The 11,691-nt window shown below is 35.0% G+C and overlaps 1 non-coding gene across 1 annotated transcript; it reads right to left on the minus strand.

Moving 5' to 3' along the window:
- Window positions 1-5,327: 5,327 nt before the first annotated feature.
- LOC149558714 (U1 spliceosomal RNA) lies at window positions 5,328-5,489 on the minus strand. Its single transcript, XR_016352528.1, has one exon. It is a non-coding gene; the product is annotated as a U1 spliceosomal RNA (small nuclear RNA).
- Window positions 5,490-11,691: the final 6,202 nt, after the last annotated feature.

Raw genomic sequence — 11,691 nt, forward strand, 5'->3', positions numbered from 1 at the left:
TGAAAAAAGACTATGACAGTAGACTTCTTAGACTACATATAATAACAATAATATGATTCATTCACATAAAAAAGGTATACCTACTATAGTCGACAGTACTACCCAATAAAATTTGCAAACCTATCTAAGTATGTGAGATGTTCAGTGGATAGTAAAAAATAACCACATAAAAAATAAATTAAAAATCAATTACCTTCTACAAAAACCATGAGTCACAACTATTAAATGGGCAATGCACCCAACACTCTAAAACTTTGGTAGCAATAAGAAATGTCAGACTAGAAAAGAGAAAATTGTGTAGAATAATAGTATCTTATGAATGTATATATACCAAACTAGGTTGGAAAATTACACGAGATTAACATGCAAGAATGTCAAAAGTAGGCCAAATGAACCTTCCTATGTAAGCCCAAAATATAAAACAGTTGGCTAAATGGGGTTAGTAGGCGACACGCATCAGTAAAATGGTACACAATGCCAAACCTAAGTGAAAATTAATTTGTTATACTAATGGAGAAATAACGTTGTCCAATAAGAAAACAATAGGTAAAGGATGGCAAAAAAATTAAAATAATTGTATCCTAAATGTATATTACAATGGTGATTGGACCAGGATTTTTGACCAAACATGTGAAAACTGATGGGCAACTAGCATGGCCTTTGGACCCAAATTGTAAATTTTTGGCGACATGATTGACCAACTTTATATGCTCTATTTACCAAATGATGCTCAAGTGATGAGACGGGATCATCAAAATGGCAAAGATTTGCCGCTAAAATAATCACTAAGTAATAATATCCAATCTACGCAAATTTATATTTTCATTGCCCACACCTCATTGGCCCTTTGAACATCCTATTCCACTGGTTAACCTACAACAATTTAGTTAGCATCCAACAAATAGATCTTCTAGTCAATTCCTCTGACTTCTTCTAACATGTTGGCATCCCTCTAATTCCTATGATATATTAGCATCAATGACAACACATCCAAAATATCAATTGCCAACAAATTTTGGAAGAACAAAAAATGCATGTGAGATATTTGATAAAATTTGTCAAAGAATACATTCTTAGTACCCTACTCACAAAGTATGAACAAAATAGATGTTTGAAAAAGCTTTAGAAACTTGTAGCCAAAAGTAATTGGTAGGTGTGAAGCCAGAGTACACAACCTTTTCTAGCATCCTCCCAACATGAGCTAAGATGGGAGCTTTGAAAGAGTGTATTGACATCCTTCAAGGCACAAATGAATGAAGATTTTTTTAAAATATTGAAGTTTCAAATAACTTGGCAAATGTATATGTAAAAAGTGTTCATGATATATGGTTATGATTAAGTGCTCATATTCAAGTAAGAGGAAAATTAATTAATTTTTGAATGTAAGGGTGATTTGTAGGAGGTGAACTAAATGGTTTATTTGATTTGACTTAAAGTGATTTTGTCCCTTAAGTATGGTATGCTCCTCAAACTATCTATCGCAATGCAATATCTATTTAGTCACAATGTAAGGAACACAACTTTTCTTCAATAAAGAAAATCTCATATAACCACCATGAAAGAATTTTGACATTTGAGAGTAAAGTTATGTTGGCCCTTTAAAATTTAACCTATAATCAATTTTATTTTGTAGCAATAATCAATAGCACATTAGTAGATTGACCATTTTATAATGCTTCCATGGGGTTGAACAAGTTATAAAATGTTTTGCATTTTCTTCTAATTAGATTGCCAATGCCCTAAAACACTTCAAAGCTCTAACACCTATAACAAAACCTTCCAACACAAGCATTTTACTATATCATTATCATGGTGTGTGTTCTCAAGACCATTATAGCACTCAAGAAAAGTAAGAAATGTGGTTTAAGCTTTTATTTTTTATGTGTGTTCTTTTTTACACAATTAAAAATAGAAGCTTAAATCACACTATTATGGACTATGGGAATCATATATCTTTAAAAGTAACAACCGCTATTGATGCCACCAAGGTCCTATAATCCTATATGGAATGGAGCCCATTCCAAGAGGTCTTGGGTATGAACTAGGTAATGGTCCACCTATAATAGCTTGAAAGCTTTGATAACACCTTAAAGAGTACAAGATGGTGTATTATTTCTTCTCAGTATCATCATCCATAAAGAATGCCAACTCAGTAAGGCATAGGAAATAGCCAATTGTAACTACTATTTAGTATGATCAACCAATAGAACAGTGATATTTTGTCATTCTTTATTAAGCTTAATTTTAATTCACAAAATCAAATCATATTTTCAATAAATTATTAGTGCCTCTTTTTCAATAGGAAGAGCAATAACAACTTTGTTTTCTTTTGGACATACTCTTCAACTTTTGTAGTTCTTAAGAAAAAATCATTAATCAATCTCTCACTTCCCAAATGAGCTTCTATAATATTCTATCATGGTGATCTGTGATGATTTGCTACGAATATTTCAAACATTTTATCTTCCCCTATTTTCACTTGTGGCATTAGATGAAATGGAATTTCTCCCATCATCCTCATATGAACTTCCTATTTGAAACAATCCCTCTCTTCACAATTCTCTCCATTTCTTCTAAACTTGGACCAAACCAAGGCATATAGAATGAGTCCCATTTCTCTTTTTCAATAATACCATGCCAAGAAAAATCATCATATTATTCTAGATTTTTTTTAAATTGAAACTCTAACGAGATACTCTCTTGATTTTGGGATTTCACCTCCTACAAAATATATAGCCATACGTGAAATTTCCTAAACTCTAAAACTAAACTAGAACTCATCCTAGGGTATGGGAAAACATGAATTATAGAAAGAGAGAGGGGATGCATGATAAAAACCTTATTTACTAGTTCTTTAAATGCATATTCCAAGAGAAGTACAATATATCTTAATGCTCATTGATCCTCTATTAGTTGGGAACTTTCGTTATGACTCCCCAAAGATACAAATGTGCATCCCTTGTCAAGCATATTTCTTGTTCAAGCATTTTGAAAAGTTGTGAAGCTTGTCTTAGACTAGTATCAGTATGCAACCCTCACCTCCTTAAAATCACTTGAAACTTACACATGACAAGATATTCTCTCTTGAACATTCTCGAACCTACATTTACATTTTATCATATCAATCCTCACTTTGGAACTTGCATTTACATTTCATCATATCAATCCTCACTTTGGAACATGCATTTACATTTTATCATGTCAATCCCCCAAATGATACCCATCTATAGAGAAACTTTTTTTTTTATTACTTATGAAATCTAGTGGAGAGAGGTAAAAGAATGAGAAAAATGTAAACTTTAATGTGGAAAAAGAAGTCTCAATTGTGATCTACAAACTACAATCTTGCGGTCATTGGCAAATCCCTATCAGAGTGGAGGCAGCATTCGAGTTCTACATTCTTCCTCAAATTACTAAAGATTTTAGGGGGTGAGTTAGTTCTAAGCTAGTATGGCATAAATCTTTGGGCTCTACCACATTTATAGCATATTCAGTAAAGTCCATCGATGGACAAACCAATATGGCTAAACTATTACCCTTGAGTTTTTCGTCTTGTTTTTATAGTCCAGAGGCTAATTGATCGGAAAATTAATTAAGACATGAGAACCAATTTCTTTTCTTCTTCAATAGAGTTGTTTATAGAGTTCCTCGTGGTTTAACCAGATCTAATGTCATGATTCGCTAATTTATGACTTTTGCCACATTTTATTAAGGGTGAAGCCATAGAAGATTTGTGTTTTTTGGAGAGGATTTTTAGGATGGCTTGACTAGATCATAAATATGTGCCTCATTTATGACTTCATAGAATTGAGTAGTCCATAGAATTTAGTACTTATACTAAATTGTCATATTAAATATATGCAAGAGAAGAAAATATATGATTTATTCACCCTTGCAATACATCAAAATCAATTATTTTGTTGAGAGGGTCTTTGAGACTCTTTTAAACTTATTTGAACATTTTTTCACATAAATGTGAGTTTAATATAGCTAGAGATCAATAATATGCTTGCCTGATTTTAAATTCAAGTTTTGGACACCCTTAAATGAATTTAGCCACCAAAAAGTGTGCTTCATGAAATTGAGACCCTTCTCTTTTATCCCTAACATAAATCATCATGAACTTGGTCTGCTTATCTTACTGAGACAAACACCCAAATCTGAAAGATAAGTATGCTGAAAGCTAAATTATGTTAAGCATTTGGCAAGTTGTAGACTGCTCACTGGGAAAACAGATGTCTATGCAACCATATATATTCTAATGTTATCAAGAAATAACTTTTTAAAAGATGAATTGGGAGTTGTCTATGCAGCCATATTTTCTAATGTTTTCAAGAAAGAACCTTTTTAAAAGATGAATTGGAAGTTGTCTATACAGCCATCATATTTTGTAATGTTATTAAGGACCCTTATATTTTCTTATTTTCTAATGTTATTAAGAAGGAATCTTATATTTTCTAAAGTTATTAAGAAAGAACCTTTTTAGCAATTTGTAGGACTGGTCATTAGCTAAAGCACATGATTTAACACCACATGATTTAGCAGCACATGATATATGCCTTAGCACTTTTTAAAAGATGAATTGGGAGCTGTCTATGCAGTCATATTTTCTAATGTTATCAAGAAAGAACCTTTTTAAAAGATGAACTGGAAGTCGTCTATACAGCCATCATATTTTGTAATGTTATTAAGGACCCTTATATTTTCTTATTTTCTGAAGTTATTAAGAAGGAACCTTTTTAGCAATCTGTAGGATTGAACATAGCTAAAGCACATAATTTAGCAGCACATGATATATGCCTTAGCTATATCTAAATTGTGATATAGCCTATGCAGCCATTAGATTTGGATGAAACTTCTTTAACTTTTTAGCAATTTGTAGGACTCCTCGTAGCTAAAGCACATGATTTAGCAGCACGTGTTATATACTTTAGCTATATCAAAACTGTGAGATGCCTATGCAACCATCAATGAGTTTGACTCAAAATCACACAGTTAAATCCTGGTAGCAATATCAGGATCTAACTTGCTGTGAAAATTTATTCAGACGAATTAACCAAAGCCAAATTATGTCCGCAAACTCAGAAATTCATCCTCTGTCACATTAAGAAAAATCAATTGGCATAGCAACTAAGGCTCTACTTCTCAAGGGTTCAATCCTTAAATATTTCAGACTCCATCAAGAAACCTAACGTCTTAATCACCTTCTAAGAATCCATTGCGGGATAAACTTGCAACTCCCACATATGTTCAGTTTGCACATTTTAATCATCGCTGTATTAGTCAAACAACATTTGTGAGATATTTCATCTTAAGATTAGCTCTGTGTGGGGGCCGCGCGTACGCGAGCCCCCTCTGTCACAAATTATGACGTGCACTCTCCACAGTGGGAGATGCTAGGCAGAGCCCCCTTCTTTATGTGCAATGAAGGTGCTCTCCCTAGGCCATCGGCCTTCCTGATCACCGATTGACCCCGCCCAGGTAAGTATGAGTCGACAATTCCCTCCCCTCTTTCTTATGCTGCCTCTTCTCCCCTGCTTCCTTCTCCTCGCGCATGTGGGATCAATGACACTGCCGCTGAACAAAATATCACCATTCTTTTAACCTGGCCATTTACTTTATTAGGCAGCGCTATCTACATGTCATGCAGAATCCACTCCACTGCGCACATAGTTCATGAAGCTAAAGTGTAAATCTAAATCTGAGCATTGCAGGGCTCTGACAATGATGTCGCCTCCCACAAGTGTATTTCAAAGCTTGAATCGTGTTTACCAGATCTATTATGTTTTCAAAATCTAGATTTAGTATCAGAATACAGGGTTCACAGCAGTTCAGGTAGAAAAATTAATAACGGGAGAATAGGGTGGAAAATTGTCGTTCTGACAAGGAAGAGATTAAATATTAACAAGCACAGATTTACCCCAAAAAACTGCCAAGAACTAGGGTATTCTTTCAAATAAAAACAAAAGGGAGTAAAAGAAATTAATTGGGTATTCTGTACGTGACATGAAGAATTGTTTGTTGGCATAACCAGAATCTCCACCTTCGCTCTTGGTTTCTAGACGGAATTTGAGATTGAGATTGAGATTGAGATTGAGCACCTCAAATAGGATGGCTTAATTGACTTATAGGCTTTGTTGTGAAGAAGCTCGGAAGGGCTAACGTGTATGCCTCGTCTATTATAACATGTCGCTACTCATAATCTTTATTTGGAGGCAATTGCTCCCATGTGTCGACATTTGAAACACCATTGGATACAGTTGCTCTGATTACACGGTTCGTTTTGGTAGCAAGGATGCAAGTGGAATAGGCATATGCAAATTCTTAAAATTTTGAATTCTCTATTTGGATGCACCAAATCGGAATTGGAATAGGAATAAAATTGGAATACCTATTCCAATTTTGACTCAAAAATGAGCTTTTACTATTCCACCTAAATAGGTTAGGAATACGTACTCCTATTCCAATTTTATTTATTTTAGAAATCATAAATTTTCGGGTCTGTGAATTCCCCATCAAATTATGGCTGAACCAAACAAGAATAGGAGTATGTACCCCCATTTTCTATTCGAGAATAAGTATTCCTATTCTCATATTTATATTCCCGTAGCCAAACGGATCCTAAAATAATTCCAAGCACATTCAATTAGGGCCATGTCCTTATGTTATTCTATATTTGAGGCGAAACATAAATTTGGTAAAAAACATGTTTAAAGGTTTTTTTTTCAAATTCCTTTTTCAAAGAGAGGAGTCTCCCACCGTAGTGTTATTAGTTTCTACACAATACTTATGTTTTCATTGAAATGCATTTTTTTCATTTTTTGTTCAATTTGATCAGTCAACCAATTAATGAGTACAAATTATTTAATTTTGTTAAACTCTTTATTTTCAATTATATCTCGTATGATTCAAACAATGTATTAATGAGTACAAATCTTTTAATTTTATTACTCTTTATTTTCAATTCCACGTAGTGTGATTCGAACAACCAATTAATGAGTACAAATTATTTAATTTTATTAGACTCGTTATTTTCAATTCCATGTAGTATGATTCAAAATGTTGATGTTACAAATTGATATACGATCAATCTCAGAAACAAAGAATAACATATACTCTTTATAAAGAAAAGAGAGATGGGCGGAAGAGGGAGTAGCAGTGTCCATTTGAAACCTAGGGTTTCTTGCAATTGCAGGGTGTTTCAGCTTGGTGAGGAGGAGGATACGGAGGATGAGGATGCACCACTGTGTAAGGGAGGTCGCTTTTTTGGTGTATGAGTGCTCTCTTGCCTAGAGCTGGCTTTGTTTTGCTTGGACATTAATCTGGCTTATCTAGCTAAGTTGCTTGAGCTCTTTGTGGGGAGTTGGGGGGCCCTTGTCCCTTTTAGATCAAGTTGCCTTGGTGTCCCCTTGCTCTTTGTTTTCTGATCTAGATTCATGGGTTTTTTAGTTGCATTATCTTGTGCTAATGAGAAGCAACTTGGTCTGGAGTTTCCTCTACTTGTATGGGTGTCATTTTGGTTGTGGTCAACATAGTGGAGGAGGGATTTGTAGTGGATGGGGTCATGTTTCCTCCATTGGTGAGTCAGGGGATGATATTGTTCATGGGTTTCTCACAGATGTTTCTCTTTGTTGGGGGGGTGTATCTTTTATGTGTTACTGTATAGGTTTCCTGTTGATGGGCTCTTCCCTTATGTGCCTATGGTGGGAGGGGTTTTTTCCCAGATCTGTAATTGTTTGTGCTGGTAATATGGGCAGTGGAGGGATTCTTGGCTTTTGCATGTGATTGATTCAAGGCTCTCTGTCTACCTGGCTCAACTTGTCTTTGCATGGCATTATTTTGATCAGGTCTAAAGCATCCTATGTTTTCCTCTACTCTTGTTGGGGGTCTTTCTTTCTGGGTATCTCCTTGGAGCCTTGCTCTATTTATATTAAGTTGTCCAACATTTTCCAATGTTTGGGTATTGTTTTGTTTCTTGGATATTCATGTGCCTCTATACCTGTTGCTCTAGCTTGGTTTCCCCCTTTATTGGGTGGTTGGTTCCTTATTGGGAGGGCTCTCCAACATCCTCTTGCTATAAGAAAAGTGATGTTATACAAGTGGTGGGCTTGGATATATGTGTTCACTTCTTCTTGCATTGCTTATATGGAAGTGAAGCTATCTTGTATCGAGGTGGAGATCAAGTGCGCACTTTTGGAAGAGGAGGAGACTCTTTTTGAAGAGGAGATTTACTGGGCTACCACTTGTAAAGGGGTTGATGGATGGTGGCATCACCACCTTAGCTTTGGTATTTTGATCTTCCTTCCCCCTATTTCTATTGAGGTGGACCCTTTCACTATTGAGGTAGGAAAGGAGATTGTAGTGGGTTGGAAGGTCTTTAAGAGTGTTGGTCCGAACAGGGGGTCTAGATGGTTATGGATCTTTGTTTCTAACAGAGAAGAATGGGCATGCAATTTGTTGCTTGAGTTTGTTTATCAAATCTTATGGTGATGAAAGTGTCTTCTTCTTCTTGGTTCTTGTCTCCCCATGATCAGATGAATACTATAAGTTTTAAAGGGCTCACCCAAGTCCTTTGTTATTGCTTTTGGTTAAAGTTTACAGCTTTTGAGGGAACTTGTCCCAAGTTGACCTTTGTCAATATTAACTATAGTTTTAGTCACTTCTAGGCCTTTGTCTTTGACAGAGGTAGGTCTAAGATGTAGTTCCTTGATGATTGTGATTCTGAATTTTTGGTAGTAGGTGTTGTTAATATTTTGGTATAACGATGTCTAGTGTCTATTGTTTGTTTTACGGGTCAATGTTAGGAATAAGGTGTCTCAACCTTGGATAATTCTTATTCTTTTTTTTTTTTTTGTAAATGTATTTTTTGCAAAGACTATAATTAAGTGTGAGTGTACATGTCTAATTGGCATGTTGATGTGTCACTCCACTTGCATGTGTCGGCATCTTGAATTGTGTGTAAGGAAATCATGACTAAAACAGTTATGACGGATTCCTATGATGCATAAGAGCTATCTTTGGAATATTTAATTGTGTGTAAGGAAATCATGACTAAAATGGTTATGATGAATTCCTATGATGCATAAGAGAAATCTTTGGAAGATTTAATTGTGTGTAAGGAATCATGACTGAAATGGTTATGACAGATTCCTATGACACGTAAGAGCTATCTTTGGAAGATGCCCTAAAAATGGAAAGCACATTATATAAGCACATTGAGGGTTGTAGATAGTTGGGAGTGAGTAATTTGATCTTATTAGGATCTAGGACTATTACTAGGGAATGCTTACTAATTATATAAAGTCAATTTTAAAGCTTTAAATGAAGCAATTAACGTAATTGAAATAAAGGAACAACACAAATTAAAATGACAGAAGGGAAATTGAAAGATACACATTGGAAGGAAAGCTTCCTACAGAAAAGACAATGTTGTGGCATATGAGATTTGGCCACATTGGTGAGAAGGGTCTCAAAACCCTTAAGAACAAGAACCTCATTGATGGGTTAAATGAATGTAATCTCAAGTTTGACTTCTGCAAACATTGTGTCTATGGTAAACAAAATCATGTTCAATTTTACTCTAGTTCTCACAAATCTTCTGATGTTTTGGATCTTATTCATTCCAATGTATTTGGTCCTATAAAAGTTCCTTCAATCTCCAAATCTTTATTTTTTGTATCTTTCATAGATGATTACAGTAGAAGGACATGGATTTATTTCCTGAAAAGTAAGACACGAGTCTTTAGTCAATTCAAGGAATTTAAAGCCCTTGTAGAGAATCAGACTAGTAAGAAGATTAAGTGTGTGAGAACTAACAATGGTGGTGAGTTTTGCTCAACAGAGTTTGAACAATTCTGTAAAGAACGAGGTATCAAGAGGCATAAGACAACTCCTTATACCCCATAGCAAAATGGAGTTGTAGAAAGAATGAATAGAACATTGATGGAGAAGGCTAGGAGTATGCTTAGTGGAGCTAGTCTTGAACAACGATTTTGGGTTGAAGCTGTAGCCACTGCTTGCTATCTGGTTAATAGATTCCTACATTATCTCTTGTTGGTAAGACACCCATGGAGTTGTGGTTTGGTAAGAAGCCTTTAATTAGACATCTTCATTTTTTTGGTTGTGAAGCTTATGCACATGTTCCAAAGGAGAAAAGATCTAAGTTGGAAAACAAAGTTGTCAAATGTATTTTCATCAGATACAGTGTTGGTATGAAAGGATACAAGCTTTGGGACCCTATGACTAGTAAAGTGTTGTATAGAAAAAATGTTATTTTTAGAGAGCTAACATCTTCCTCTATTGTGCTACAACCAGATGAAAAAGAAAAGAAGGAAGATATTGTTCAGTTGCCTCCTACTCCTGAGAAGATTGGACAGAAAGACCATGTTGGGTCTAATGATGAGGAGAGCTCTAGTAGCTTTAACAGTTTAGAAGAAGAGGAAGAACAACCTCAACCTCAGCCCTTGATGAGATCCACGAGAGTAAGAAAGCAACCAAAAAGGTTTGGTTATTCTATGTTAGATTCCAGTTGTGCCTTTGCTATAATTGATAACACTGATGAGCCTAGATCTATGAAGGAGGCTTTGGATATGGAAGATGCAGGTTCTTGGATTGAGGCCATGGATGATGAGATGGCTTCATTGGATAAAAATAAAACTTGGGACTTTGTACCTTTTCCTAAAGGACAAAAACTTGTTGGTAGCAAATGGTTTTTTAAGAAGAAATTTTGTGTAGATGGCAATGTTGAAAGGTACAAAGCTAGATAGGTTGCGAAGGGGTACTCACAAGTAGAGGGAATAGATTATGGTGAAATATTCTCTCCTCTTGCAAAGTTGACATCCATTCGATTTCTATTATCTCTTGTTACATCATATGATTTAGAGATAGAACAGATGGATGTGAAGACAACTTTACTTCATGGTGATTTGGAGGAAGAGATTTATATATCACAACCTTAGCACTACATTGTTAAAGGTAAAGAATCTTTGGTTTGCAAATTAAAGAAGTCTCTGTATGGTTTGAAACAATCTCCTAGGATGTGGTACCTTAATTTTGATGCCTTTATGTTGTCAATTGGATTTGTAAGATCAAAATCAAATCATTGTGTTTACTTCAAAGTTGAAAATGATCACCTTCTTATTGTTGCATTATATGTTGATGATAAGTTGTTGTTTGGGAATGGTAAGGGTATGATTTCTAATTTTAAATCTTAGTTGTTAGTAAAGTTTGAGATAAAAGATTTTGGGGCAGCAAGGTACATCTTGGGTATGGAAATTAGTAGAGATAGGTCTAACAGAAAACTTTGGTTGAGTGAGAGTAAGTATGTGAAGTCTGTGTTGGAAAGGTTCAACATGGAAAATTGTAGACTATTGTGTGTTCGTGTTTCTATGAGAACAAAGTTATATGTACATGATTGTCCAAAATCTCCTAGTGAGGTGGAGGACATGAGTAGAGTACCTTATGCTAGTGCAATTTGTAGTCTTATGTATGCTATGGTCTGTACTAGACCAGACATTGCCCAAGCAGTGGGAATTTTGAGTCATTTTATGGCTAATCTTGGATGATTACATTGGGATGAAGTTAAGCGAGTATTCAAATATCTAAGGGGTACAATAGATTACTCCATTTTTTATCATGGTAACTCTTCTAGAGCTCCACATTTAGTTTATATTCATGGGTTTGTGGATTCAA

The sequence above is a fragment of the Cupressus sempervirens genome, chromosome 5 (genome assembly GCF_028749045.1).
Source record: "Cupressus sempervirens isolate cs-2001-9-10 chromosome 5, ASM2874904v1, whole genome shotgun sequence".
NCBI lineage: Eukaryota > Viridiplantae > Streptophyta > Pinopsida > Cupressales > Cupressaceae > Cupressus > Cupressus sempervirens.